Source organism: Ochotona princeps, chromosome 28 (assembly GCF_030435755.1).
Source record: "Ochotona princeps isolate mOchPri1 chromosome 28, mOchPri1.hap1, whole genome shotgun sequence".
Classification (NCBI taxonomy): domain Eukaryota; kingdom Metazoa; phylum Chordata; class Mammalia; order Lagomorpha; family Ochotonidae; genus Ochotona; species Ochotona princeps.
In genome coordinates this window covers 25,920,976-25,935,360 of record NC_080859.1, presented here as the reverse complement: position 1 = coordinate 25,935,360, position 14,385 = coordinate 25,920,976, and the positions used below count along the sequence as shown (strand labels likewise).

Here is a 14,385-nt window from a genome sequence, read left to right as displayed (position 1 = left end):
CCGGCATGAGCTGGCAAATGTTGTGGCCCGGCCCACTCCACACCCTATTTTAGAATTCACATGCGGGTGCTGCAGCATGGACCTGCTCAGGCTATTATTGGTCCCTCTACCCGTGAGTTATGACATGTGCCATGGTCACACCTAGCTCAGCCCATCACCACCCCAACTCTTGAGGTAACCAGTGGGACTTGTATTTCCTCAGGGTTGGACCCACATTTCCCCAGCAAACATTTCCCCTGGACCTGGTTCTCTTATGCGCTGCTTAATGTCATGGCACTCTCAAATGTAAGTCATCCTCTGTTCTGACATTCAGTTAGGTTCTAGAATCTAGTCCTGTGTGATAGGTCCCCAGGCCTAGCTTTCACATGCACTGTTCTATGATGACCAGCATTGTTCAGTGATAACAAGCCATACACAGGATTCATATGTAGGCTGGTATATCAATCTGACCCACAAAGACCACCCAGCCACTAGCCTCCACACCACCAAGTCTCAGTTCGCTTGCTTTCCTGCAAATAAAGTGGACCTGTCATTGGGAGTCCCTCAGGATTGATTCCTCACCAACATGCACAGTAGCCTCATTCATAAATGTTTCTAAGCAGCACTTCCACACAGCCAAGACCCCAGAGTTCCCTGCTGGATGGGCAGCATGCCAATTAGCCCAGGGCTCACTCACCACATGGCAGCAGTGGCTATGGTCAGGGCCCTTAGCATTGAGTCCGACCTGGCTTGGGTACTCCTAGCAGCTGCCAAGTTGCTGGAAGCTCCCTTCACCGAGTCCCTGAGAAATTCCCCTAGGTCCCTCCTGCCACAAGATGATGGCAGTGGGTGGAGCCAGGACTTGCCTGTGCTCCCAAGAGATTCCTTCATGCTGTACTCACCACAAAGACAGAAGCCTCTCAGGCCCAGGCAAACCCAGGACTCGCACATCACATGGCAGTGGTGACTGTGACCAGGGCCCATAGCATTGAATCTGACCTGGCTCCCTCCATCCAGGTCCTGAGGTTGAACTTCATGTATTGAATATGTAATAAGATTATTGCATATTTAAAGATGTCAATAAGTGTAAACAATGAGACATGTAGAGAACACTGTCACATCTATTATTCTGTACATACAACTACACATGTATTAAAAAGGTGATTCAGCGGGACAGACATGTAATATTTAATATCTTTGTCTACATGCTGTCGACCTGCTGTAAATACTGCCTCTCAAAAAAATTTTTTAAAGGATTTATTTATTTTATTACAAAGTCAGATATACAGAGAGGAGGAGAGAGAGAGAGGAAGATCTTCCATCAGATGATTCACTCCCCAAGTGAGCGCAACGGCCATTACTGCGCCGATCCAAAGCCAGGAACCAGGAACCTGGAACCTCTTCCGGGTCTCCCACGTGGGTGCAGGAACCCAAGGCTTTGGGCCATCCTCAACTGCTTTTCCAGGCCACAAGCAGGGAGCTGGATGGGAAGTGGAGCTGCCGGGATTAGAACCGGCGCCCATATGGGATCCCAGGCATTCAAGGCGAGGACTTTAGCTGCTAGGCCACGCTGCCGGGCCCCTCTCAAAAATTTTGTTAGATTAAATACTAGGCAATGGTACCTAATACATGATTAATCTGTTTCTTTTCTATGTAAGAATTCAGGGTTTATGTGGAGGTTATTTGGGCCAATTTTCTCTATAAGATACCTTATGCGCCATCAGATTTCAGTTACAACAACACCCAAAGATAGAGGAAATGCTTTGTCATATGAGTGTTAATGTTTTCAACAGTATATAAATTTTGTTTTCTGAGCTATATATATGTCCTTGATACTTAGCATGTGATATTCAGAATATGTGTGAGTTGAAGAAATGAATGAAATACCAACTGTTCATTGAGCGATTGCTGTTCCATTCTCTATCAGTCACAGACCTATGTAAGGTGCAGCCACAACTGGGTGGTCTTAGGATGACAAGATCCTGGTCCATGATGAAAAAAATCCATCTTGAGAATTTCAATGCTATACCCATGAATCCAATGTGTACATGCCCTTTCACGTCGGTAAGGAGGCAGGATGTTCAAGGACAGATAAATCGGGGCAATGGGAGGGGGATCAGATCTACTCAGCTGATCAATAGCTTTCCTAGAAACATAACAACAGCAATATATGCATACGGTGCTTTTGTCAAGACAAATTGGTAGCGCTGTCACAAATAAGGGTTAAGCACATTATTAAGATTAAGGTGACAGGAAAAATCCAGAACTGTTAATGAGTAAATCTGTTCAGCAAGAAGAAATTCAGAGAAATGAAGATCGGGAACAAACTCTGTGCTATGTGATTGATATGTGATTAAATACTAAAATGCCCCTGCAAATAAGCATGCTTATACAGAAGAAGAGAATAAGTCACAAAGGGAATGCGTAAGATTGGACAAGTTCAGCTGAGCTACACAGCCCCACCCTGATTGACTTCACTTTCTCTCAAAAATGAGAAACTGCTTTCCAAAAAGGGACTAAGGTTGAGTCCTTGAGGGAATGACAAATAGGCACTGTTCCTCCAAGATTAAGACACAGCCGCTCAGTACGGAGACACGACATTTGAACCCTGGGACAGCTGTGGGTGAAGGTCTGAGCACTGCAGGTGTGTACAGAATATGCTTGTAACCTCTCAGGCAAAACGTACACCTACCCACATCTACTGCTTCTCACCAAATACCCCACTTCTCCTGTTAACTGAATCCTTCAAATTAAATAGGAGCAATTATTAGAAAACTTGTACTCCATGGCTTTCCTATACACAATTTCTTCCAAGGAAAAGGAAGCTAAGAATGATATCAGGCTGTATTGACTGGCTAGAATTACTGTTTCAGCATAGACCCCAACTTTCTTTTTTTTTTAAAAAAAAGATTTATTTATTTTTATTACAAAGTCAAATATACAGAAAGGAGGAGAGACTGAGAGGAAGATCTTTCGTCTCATGATTCACTCCCCAAGTGAGCCGCAACAGCCAGTGCTGTGCCTATCCAAAGCCGGGAACCAGAAGCCTCTTCTGGGTCTCCCATGTGGGTGCAAGGTCCCAAAGCTTTGGGCCATCCTCAACTACTTTCCCAGGCCACAAGCAGGGAGCTGGATGGGAAGCGGAGCTGCCAGGATTAGAATCGGTGCCCATATGGATCCTGGCATGTTCAAGGTGAGGACTTTAGCTGCTAGGCCATGCCACTGGGCCTGACCCCAACTTTCAATAGTGTGTGAACATCTTCAACACTGTCACATCAAAGATAACCAGTCCTACTGACATCTACCATATACACAATTTTTAACAGTGGCTCTGAACAGCAGCAATTTGCATGATTCAATTATCTGTGAGAGTAAGTCCCATGGGGGGGTGGACAGGGAGGGGGCAGCAATGGCTGAAGCACAACAGCCACTCAGAAAGCTCCTTTTAGAACAAACACAATTAAAGCCATGACACAATGTTGTTTTCTTGTAATTTCCTTCTCAAAATTTGTCCTATTTCGAGAGGGTGAGCCTGAATCATGAGTTTGTGAAGACTGAAGCCTGTAACCAGGCATCAGGAGAGAGTGTTTCCGTCTCAGAATATGATGGCTACAATGGAAAGGCAGTTGCTGTATGTCAGAGGGCACCCGCTCTGTGTGTAACAAGACCTGCACTGCATGTGAGCAGAGCTGGTCCGCATGTGAGCAGAGCTGGTCTGCACCTGAGGGGAGCTGCTTTGCACTGGAGGAGCTGCTCTGTACCTGCTGCTTTTCACCTGGGGGAGCTGGTCCTTTCTTGAGGTTGGGGCTTGTCCTGAGCATTTGAGCTATCCTGCCCGGGCATTCCTATCTCTGCTCTCTCTAGTAAAGACATCCTAGCTGGTTTCCTTTCTCACTATCCTGTACTTTGAGCCAGCATATAGTTACACTTTTCTCATAATCCTTTTTAAGAGCCCTTCTGGTGATCTACACACTGTTCTCTATTCCTTCGCCCCCTTTCAGCTCTCATCTTCCGGTCCTCTAACCTGAGTATCAGTCCACTCTTTCTCAGCTGTTTGCAGAGCTACTCTAGTACTCAGGAACCAGGAAGCCTGTCTTCCTTGCCGATCTTAATGAGCACCGAGGCCCTGGACGGGAAGTGATGAGCTGTGCCCCCAAGAAGCAGAATCTGGGAAATGAGTCCTTTTCCCCACAGGATGGTGAAGTATAGGGGTAAAGGATGCCAGATACAGATCCTTAGAAATGGATTCAGGTTTCCACAGCAGGGAGGTCTGCTTAGCCTCTTCTGCTGCATGTAAGAGACGTTAGAGGATCTGTTTTACTAATTCCCCAAATATGAATTCCTTCCCTCTGCTAGTTATAAGAAGCAACTCTGTCCAGATTTTTCCAAAAGTGTTTACCATCCACAGGCATACTTGGAATCTGTATATAGTACTTTCTTGGCCTGCAACAAGTTCTAGAACTTGATTGAAATGATACAATTCACAGTTGGATCAAACAATTGATAGGGATTGTGTAAGGATTGGTTGTTACAACCAATCATGGCATAGTCCTTGTGTCTTTCCCTGAGATAGGATGAATTCACAATGAAAACTCTCGTCCCATCATGTGGTGGTGCTTCCCTGACATCTGAACTGACTTGCAATACTGGTGTTCAATAATGTCTAATAACACCTAACCAGCTGTGGTCTAATGCTTGCTGACTCTCCTTTCCTTCCCATAGGAAACCAGTTGGATCCACACAGTTGCTTGTTGGTAATATTACGCAGTGTTTTTTGTTAAAACAATATAATGTATTACTTTAAATCCTTGAGTTTATTAACCATCTCCTAATTTTCTGACTACAAAGATCTCTGACATGACCTGACATGTGCTTTTCTTTGCCTTGCTGTTGCCAGGTTGTCCTAGTCAGGTGTGTCTCAGCCATTAAGTCACTTGCTCTCTGCAGCACAGAAGGGAAACTTCCCCCTACAGAGGCTCTCCCTGCCTGAGATTACCTAGGTCAGAGAGATTGTCATGAACGGAAGCAGTGTCATCACCTTTCCATCCTTTAGAGCTCCAACAAGGATGATGTGATTAGAGTCAAATTCTAGCATCTGCAGCATCTGATCGCGAGGGAGCCGTCAGGTGCAAGAAAGCCTCTTTGGACAAGGCTGCAAAAATATGAAGTAGATTGGGCTTTGGATTTGAGCAATAGACCAACACACTGTATGAACCAGCAATCACAGAACACACAGCACTGTGACCCAGCAACCACAGGACATGCAGCCCTGTGTGATCAGCAATCACAAGACACACAGCACTGTGTAATCCAGCAATCACAGGACATGCAGCACTATGTGAGCCAGCAATCACAGGTCCTCTTTTGTCAGCTTCCTGCTCACTCTTCTCATCCTCACTTATCCGGCTTGCAGAGTAACCTCCTTAGCAAATATCTCCTGATCCTGATGTCCTTCAGCTGCAGCCTTTTGCAGAGATGCTGGCCCTGCTCTCCAAGCCAAGCAGTCACAGCCTGGCTGTGCAGCTTTTACTTCATTGCTGATCTGTGGAGCTGTGAACACAGGCCAAGGAGTGCTGCTTTGCTTCTTATGTGTAGCCTTCATTCTCAGCTTTGGCTGATTTGAAGATGTGTCTTCTGCGTCTAGCAGTCAGGGGATCTAGATGGGAAGCATGGTGAGTGTTGGGTTCCCATAAAATACTACAGTATAATCAGAGGTGGAGACAGGATCTGGACCTGCCTCACACTGACATGAGCTCACAACAGAAGAATTGTCTTGGCACAATCACAGCTTTGGCATGCCAACCTTTCAGAATCCCAGACTGCTAGGAACCATACTAGCCCATTGTTGCCATACAGAGCAGCTGCTGGCATAGTCTGGCCATGGGATGGGGTGCAGGACAAAGAGAATCTTTATAGAGGCATGTGGGGAAGGCTTCCATTGGACCAATGCAGATTGACCTGCAGTCCTAAACTCAAAATGGAATGAGCATGTGGGCTGTGGAGGTCCCTCTTTTCCTCCTGGGCATGGCCTAGAGTGGGTGGGGCCTGACAGCCTCTGCAGGATGCAGATCTGGGAGTGTAGGGAGGACAGACCGGGGATGGGGGTGAGCAGGTTCATGATGTTGGTGCACGCTGGTAAAATCCCTGATTGTGTCACTGAGGTAGAGTCCTGGGGGCTGGGCACAATCGCTGGGCTTCCTTGGAGTGGGATGCAGGATCCCCAGGCACCTGCCTGCAGGCCAAAGCTCCTGTCCATGACACCAAGGCCACTGGGGAGAGCACAGTGCCCTTCTGTATATGGAGTCAAGAAACAAGACCAGGGTGGGGGCAGGCCTGGAAGCCAATACTGCCCACCAGTCTCACTTCACCGCTTAAAACATAACTGAAATATCTAATAGAGCAGATTTTGAATGAAAGTTAAGGGAAAAATTTTCTCAAGCAAGAAAAAAATAGTTTCTCTGCCAATGTGGGGTGCTCACTAGCAGGATGCCAGCAAAGGTCACATTTCTGCTCCCTTCCACTAATGGAATGGTGACTGCCATGGCTTCTACACATCCAGGCCATTTTCAGGGATGGGGTCAGGAGTTTGGAAACAACAGTACCAGCTTGTTTTTGTCTTCCTTGTGTCTGGGTTAGAACCCCAAGAGCCACATTCTACTCTACTGCCACAAACAGGTGGAATGAGGTCTAAGTTGGTGTGCAGAGCCCAGTCTGACAGCAACTGTTAAGAGATTCACACCTGGAGTCCCTCTCCCTTGCACCTGCCATTGTCGACCTTTGGTTGATGTGTCAGGGAAGAATAAACACACCCAGAGTCAACCAAAATGCTTCCCCTTCCTCATTCTTCCTAGTAAAACTCACTCAGACAGAACCCCAACTCTCCCCCTCCACCAAGACTTAATCCAAAGCCATGAGGAGGATTGTCTTTCCCTTTCCATTCTGGGCTTTCTCCCTTAGGATGCTTCCACGCCTGTACACTTCTAGGAATTTTCCTCTGTACTTCACTCCAAGCAGTGTATTGAAACTTGGAATCCACCATTTTTGCATGGGAGACCCTGATTCAATCTATCTTCAGCTACCTCTTCCTTGATACAAACCGTTCTTTGTGGTTTTATTCCTCCTTTCCTCTTCTCAAGAAAAATTTCTGTACTTCCCTTAATAGTTCCTCAATTGATTTCTCATTCCAGCCAGCAGTCATTTTTAGGATCTTTGTAATAACCGACCCTGCTCTTAAGTACCAAACTCACTTTTACAAGCCCTTGTCCCACTGGACCCTCTGCCTCCTTTCTGAACTCTTTCTTCATTTGCTCTCCAAGTGTCTAGAAAAACAGAAAGGCTTTCTGATTTTTCCTGTTGAATTTCAATGTCTTGGAGACTTTTTCTTTTTTGAATTTATTTTCATTCATTTGAAAGATAGAGAGAAAGACAGAGAAATCTTCTGCTCTGCTATTTAAATTCACAAATGTTTGCAGCAGCTAAAACAGGGCCATGTTGAAGCCAGAAACCCAGAACTCAGTTCAGATCCCCCAGTAGATGACAGGACAAAAGCACCTGAGCTGTGGCCTGCTGCTTCCAGGTTGTGCATCAGCAAGAAGCTAGAATCAGAGCCAGAGCCAGGACTTGAACCCAAGCCCTCTGATGTGGGATTCACCACTCCCTTGCTAGGACTTTAGTCCTTAATGAGACAGAACGTGTCTGTGGAAAACGAACATAGCAAGACCACACAAGTGCAGGTGATCAGTAGAAGCCTAAAGCATTCCAGGAAGTTGAGGATAGCTACAGGAAATGAAACCAGGAAAGGCTGGCTCCTCAAAAGAGAATAAAAGGACGGGAGCAACTGAAGCACCTGGAGGGTTTGGGGGAAAAGTCAAGGAGGATAAGCAGGAGGAGTCACTGAGGAGTGTCCTAGAGGCAGTGGAAGGAGCAGATCCCTCTGCCAGCATGGAGGGAAGGTTTGGGGTCACTCCATGTAGCACTGAAGCACAATCCTTCTGCTAGCACAAAGGAGGGGCTCCCTTGTCCCAATTCTGCTGGCAACTCACTCTCAAGGGGAGTAGGAAGAAAAGGGTAGGGGTGGGAGTTACTGCCACTTTCCTCCATCACCCCAAGGATGTATCTGCTCATTCTTCCTTAGGAAATACAGACACCACACCCCTTCCCAGGCTCCCTTGGCAACTCTTCCTCTGCCTGCAGACAAAGCTGCCTGGTTCTTGCTGGTTCTTTGGTTCTCTAGGGTCATAGCTTACCCTTCTCCCACCCTGCAGCCAGATAGCTCATTGCCAACCAGTTAACCCATTAACCAGACACGACCACTGCTCTGCTCCTTGGTCAGCTTCAACTCACTTTGTAGCCAATTCTCTGGAAAGTCTGGTGATCAATTAGCCAACAAGTCTATCTGCCCATTACCAGAAATGTGCTCAGCAGGATCATGGATGAACATCCTCAGGAAAGAATCTGTGATTTCCATCCAACTTTCTAACATGAATGATAAGTTTTCTGGTTTCCATCTAGGACAGGTATTCTTAAAGTATTATGATAACTCTACTGCTGGGTAGGTGTCATTATTGGGAGGCCTCAAGGCTCTGAAAATCCTGGAGAATGAATAACGTCCTAAATCTCCTTGGAAATGTGGTTTCTTAGTTGTTGACTCTGCAAATGTGGTGCCTATTCGAAACAGCAACTGGGGTTGAGTTCAATGAGCCAGCCACAGGGCATGGCTACCTCATGTGTGCACACTACCACAGATACGACATAAGTTCTGATGAAGCCCACACCAGCTAATGTAATAACTCCTTTGTCATTAATCAATTTTAATTTTTGTGAACATCTCTTCTAGAGTGACAAAACACAATCCCCTCTTGATACAATAACTCTTAAATAGTGAAGAATCCATAAACTGACCAGGAGGGGTTGAATCCAATATTTATTGACATGCAAAAAAGAAATTCAATGATGAGCTATAAGCTAGAATCCCACGTAAGTACAGCTTGAAATCAGACTATATTTGGATGGTGAGGTTCTTTTACTAAAGACTTTTCCAAGATTGCATCATTAGGAACCCCTCCCTCCTCACTTTCAAGGTCACATGATGACCTTCAGTGTTCTGTCCAGGCTTACACATCCACATGCACAGCTCCTTGGTACCTTCTCCAGCTCTCCATCTTGGAAGAGTCCTCCATGTTAATCGGGAAGTATGGTAGGGCCCAGCTTATTACCTCATGGCAGCTGCAGGGCCAGGAGCCACATCTGTAACATGCTTCACTTAACTTCCCAGGCCAGCCTGGACACTAAGAACTGTTATTAATATTTTATTATGTTTCCATTTATGCTATGACTTTTTTGTAATGCGTTCTTTAAATAATCAGCTTAATTCATTTTAAGATTTAAATTATATTCTTTTTTTGAATCATTTTATTTATTTTGGGGGGGTTGAAATAATATTACTATTTTTTGGATTGACATCATTTCATAACAGCCACATCAATCACAACAACAATAACAATAACAACAACATCAACAACAAATTTAATTATATTAAAATTAATTCTTATTATAATTATTATACTTAAATTATATTCTAAAACAATAATGCGATTTCCTTTTTCACTCTATTTTCATTAAGTTTCAATATCAATATTATCCTAGCCTCCAGTTTTTGCTTTGTTTTGTTTTGTTTTAACAAGTAATTTAGAACCTCCTGGCTCCTGACTAAGGATCAACTCAGCTCTGGTCATCGTGGCCACTTGGGGAGTGAACCCGTGGACAAAGATCTTTTTTTTCTGTCTGTCCTTCTCTCTGTAAATCTGCCTTTTCAATAAGATAAAATAAAATATATCTTTAAAAAAAAGAAAAAAAAGGAAAAAAAAAGAAAATGCATGTTCTTTCTGCCTTAATTTTTTATATCAGGCGCCCTCTGGTGGCCGCTCAGGCTCAGCACAGGGTGCTGTGTCATTCAGCTGCAGAGCCGCCATCTAGGCTCCAAGTGGATACACATTGTTAACATCCTTTTCAAATTGTTTAGTGGCTGTTGAGATATCACCTTTTTCTCTTGCCTCAAATTGATTATGGTAATATGTGATTTCCCAAAATAGGATTCACCTAATCAGCAAAAATGTTATGGACTTAAAGCTGTATGTGTCATATAATTTTAGGGATTTTTTTTAGATGTATTTTAGAGTAGAAGATATAAAACAAACCTTTCATCCACTTGTTCATTTCTCAAATTTCCACCACAGCCAGAGTTGGGGCAGTCTGAAACTGGGATCCAGGAGCTTCTTCCAGTACTCCCATGTGGGTGTAGGGTCCCAAGCACTTGGCCATCCTCTGCTGCCTTCCCAGGCAAGAAGCATGAAGCTGGATTAAAGGTAGAGTAGCTGAAACATGAATCAGCACTCAAACGGGATGCCAGTGGCACAGCAGAGGATTAGCCTGATACACTAGCGACCAGCCTTTATCTAAGATTTCAGTCTTTGGAATTAGGGCACATTGCTTCGAAATCCAAACTGCACGTGTTTTCTGCCTCTTGTTCACTTTTCCAGATATATTTTAAATCACTTAGAATTTCTTTCCTAAAAATCACACTCGGAGCTGTGAGTCTCAGGGCTGTAGAAAGTTTCATGTTTTATTAATTCATAGTGTTGAAAATGTTTTTTCTCCCCAAACTGTAAGCAGCTGCCTACATGGCCTTGTACCTAGCCAACTGTCACACTGCTGGGAGAAACGCAGCCTACAGCTGGCGGGCATTCTGGGCCTGGCGAATGCCAACTCTGAATGAACTGTACCAGTTTGCCAACACAGTTGCCTATTCTGTTTTTTTTTTTTTTTTAAATATATGCAGGGAACAGCACAAGCCACTTTACAGCAGGAAGCATGGACTGCTGGGCTGGAATGTGCATGTCGGGCACTTTTGTGTGGAGCTACACAATGAGGAACCCAGGCCAGGTCATGCTGCCTTGGCCACCAGGCATCACACACACACACACACACACACACACACACACACACCACAGTGTGGCATGTGGAGCACAGATTGTCTCAGGGAGGGTTGGGAACATATTCGAATCAGAGCCACCAAAGGCATGTTTGACATTTGTGGCATGAATTCTAGAGGCTTCCATAGACCTGGCCACTGCACTCACAGAAAAACAAAGGAGCTCAAACAAAGTAGTTTAAAATTTATTTTTTTTTTTTATTTGGAAAGCCAGATTAACAGAGAAAAGGAGAGACATAAAGAAATTTCTGTCCCTTGGCTTACTCCCCGGTTGATCACAATGACCAGAGATGAGCCGATCCGAAGCCAGAAGCCAGTAGCTTCTTCTGGGTTTCCCATGTGAGTGCAGAATCCCAAGGCTTTGGACCATCCTCCACTGCTTTTCCAGGCCAAAAGCAGGGAGCTGGATGGAAGCGGAACAAACAGGACATAAACTGGTGCCCACATGTGTTCCTGGCAGTTGGCACAAGGTAAGGATTAAATTGCTAGTTTATCACACTAGACCTGACAAGGTGATTTACAAAGCATAAATTAGAGGGGATGTCTGAGTCAGATCAAGGCACTTTCCCCTCGTGTGTCACCTGGAATGGGTTAAGTAGTTTTGCTACCTGACCACTGGTGCCTGTGAAAGCTGAGGCTGGGATGGAGGTGGAGGTGGTGGGCAGCGGGGCACTGTTTGACAGGGCTAGACCACAGCATCTTCCTATAAGTGCAGGGCCAGCCACATCAGGTGGGTTGCATCTGGAACATGAGCAAACCAGATCTGCGGCCATGTTCTGTAAGGGACATGAGGGTTCTCCCCTGTGGGACTGCTACACCTGCTGGTTTGTACTTGACCTAGGTGACAGGTCAAGCCAGGCTAGACTACAAAACTTACCCACACTCACGGGAGTATGTGGGTGGGTTGGGAATGGGCCAGGTTGGACTAGCGCACAACACCCACTGGGTATGGGTCATGTTATGCTAGACCACTGCTGACATAGTTTGAAAGCAACGAGCAGCGCCATCTGCAGCTATGGACACAACAAAATAATGAAAAGAGCTGAAACATTTCTCTCACCCACCTTCCTCCATACCTTCACCCTTTTTACCTAATCAGAGACATGCATGGACATTCAATTCTCTCAATTACATACACACTATTAACAATGACACGCTTTTGAAAAGAAAAAATATTTTTCTCTCTCTTTTTTTTAAAGATTTATTCATTTTATTATAGCCAGATATACACAGAGGAGGAGAGACAGAGAGGAAGATCTTCTGTCCGATGATTCACTCCCCAAGTGAGCTGCAACGGGCCGGTGCGCACCGATCCGAAGCCGGGAACCTGGAAACTCTTCCGGGTCTCCCACGTGGGTGCAGGGTCCCAATGTATTGGGCCGTCCTCGACTGCTTTCCCAGGCCACAAGCAGGGAGCTGGATGGGAAGTGGAGCTGCCGGGATTAGAACCGGCGCCCATATGGGATCCTGGGGCTTTCAGGGTGAGGACTTTAGCCGCTAGGCCATGCCACCAGGCCCTATTTTCCTCTTTTTAAACTTTGATTTTCTAATATCGTCATAAGGCTCTTCACTTTGAGTCCTGTGAAGCCAAGGCATAGAGGCTGTGAGAGTAAGGATGCACCCGGGCCTTCTCAGTGCTGTGTAGGCAGCAGGCCATTTCCTTGGCTGTCAGCAGTGTGGGCACAGGAGACCGCTCCTTCCTCGCTGGGCTTCCAGGCTTCACTGTTGTTTGCACACTGGCTGCTCCAACTTGCTCTCCTTGGCTGCTGTCCCCCTTCTTGCTGTTTCTTAGTGTTGGCAAGCCCAGGGCCCCCGTGCTGGTCCCATTGTTCTTCTGTTCTTCCCTCTGCAGGGTCACTCACCACTGACCTGGCAACGCTGCCCCGCTGCGCGCCCGCCATGATCATCTTCACCAGCACGGGCGATCCCGGGGGCAGCGCCAGCAGCAGCAGCAGCAGGATGCCCTGTAGTGAGCAGCAGTCTCTGGTCCCAGCCCATCTTAGGGCCCCGCCCAGTCCCAGCACCACCAGCAGTAATAACAACAGTAGCAGCAGTAGCAACGCAGGATGGGATCAGCTAAGCAAAACAAACCTCTCTATTCGAGGCCTGCCCCCCAATACCACCGACCAGGACCTGGTGAAACTCTGCCAACCATATGGGAAAATAGTCTCCACGGAGGCAATGTTCTGGATAAAACAAGGAACAAATGCAAAGGTTATGGTTTTGTCGACTTTGACAGTCCTGCGGCGGCTCAGAAAGCTGTGTCTGTCTGAAGGCTAGCGGGGTTCAAGCTCAAACGGCAAAGCAACAGGAACAAGATCCTACAAGCCTGTATATTTCTGATTTGCCGCTCTCCTTGGATGAGCAAGAACTTGAAAATATGCTCAACCCATTTGGACAAGTTATCTCCACCAGGAGACTACGTGAGTCCAGCGGTACAAGTCGTGGCGTTGGCTTTGCTAGGATGGAATCAACAGAAAAATGCGAAGCCATTATTGATCATTTTAATGGAAAATTCATTAAGACCCCACCCGGAGTTTCTGCTCTGACAGAACCTTTATTGTGCAAGTTTGCAGATGGAGGACAGAAAAGACAGAACCCAAACAAATACATCCCTAATGGAAGACCATGGCATTGAGGAGAGGTGAGACTCGTTGGAATGACACTCATGACCCAACTACAGCTGATCTACACAACGGATTTTACCCTTCACCTTCAGTATTGCTACAAACCGAATGATCACTCAAACTTGTATTACACCTTACATTGCCTCTCCTGTATCTGCCTACCAGGTACAAAGTCCTTGTTGGATGCAACCTCAGCCGTATATCCTACAGCACCCCGTTGCCGGGTTGACTCCCACAATGGACCACAGCGGTTCCTGTGGAGGAGGCGAGTGGTCAGCAGCAGGTGGCTGTAGAGACGCCTAATGACCCTTCTCCACATACCTTTCAACCCAATAAGTAACTGTGAGATACACAGAAGGGTGTTCTTTACATGAAGAAGGGTGTGGAGGCTGAACAATCATGGATTTTTCTGATCAATTGTGCTTTAGGAAATTATTGACAGTTTTGCACAGGTTCTTGAAAACGTTATTTATAATGAAATCAACTAAAACTACTTTTCCTATAAGTTCTACAAGGTGCATAAAACCCTTACATTCATCTAGTAGCTGTTGCCCTGAACAGGTTTATTTTCTTGAAAAAAAAAAAAAAAAAAAAAAAAAGAAAAGAAAAGAAAAAGAAAGAAAAAAGGAAAAAACAAAAACAAAAGATTTTTATCAAATGTTACCATGCCAAAAAAAAAAAAAAAAAAGAAAGAAAGAAAGAAAGAAAACTTTGATTTTCTGGGTATGCACAAAGACCATGAAGACTTATCCAAGGGCGTGACTGGATTTTTGTGGTTCTGTTCATTAT

The 14,385-nt window shown here is 45.5% G+C and overlaps 1 pseudogene; it reads left to right on the top strand.

Moving 5' to 3' along the window:
• The first annotated feature begins 12,868 nt into the window (after window positions 1–12,868).
• LOC131478177 (RNA-binding motif, single-stranded-interacting protein 1-like) lies at window positions 12,869–14,088 on the top strand (annotated as a pseudogene).
• Window positions 14,089–14,385: the final 297 nt, after the last annotated feature.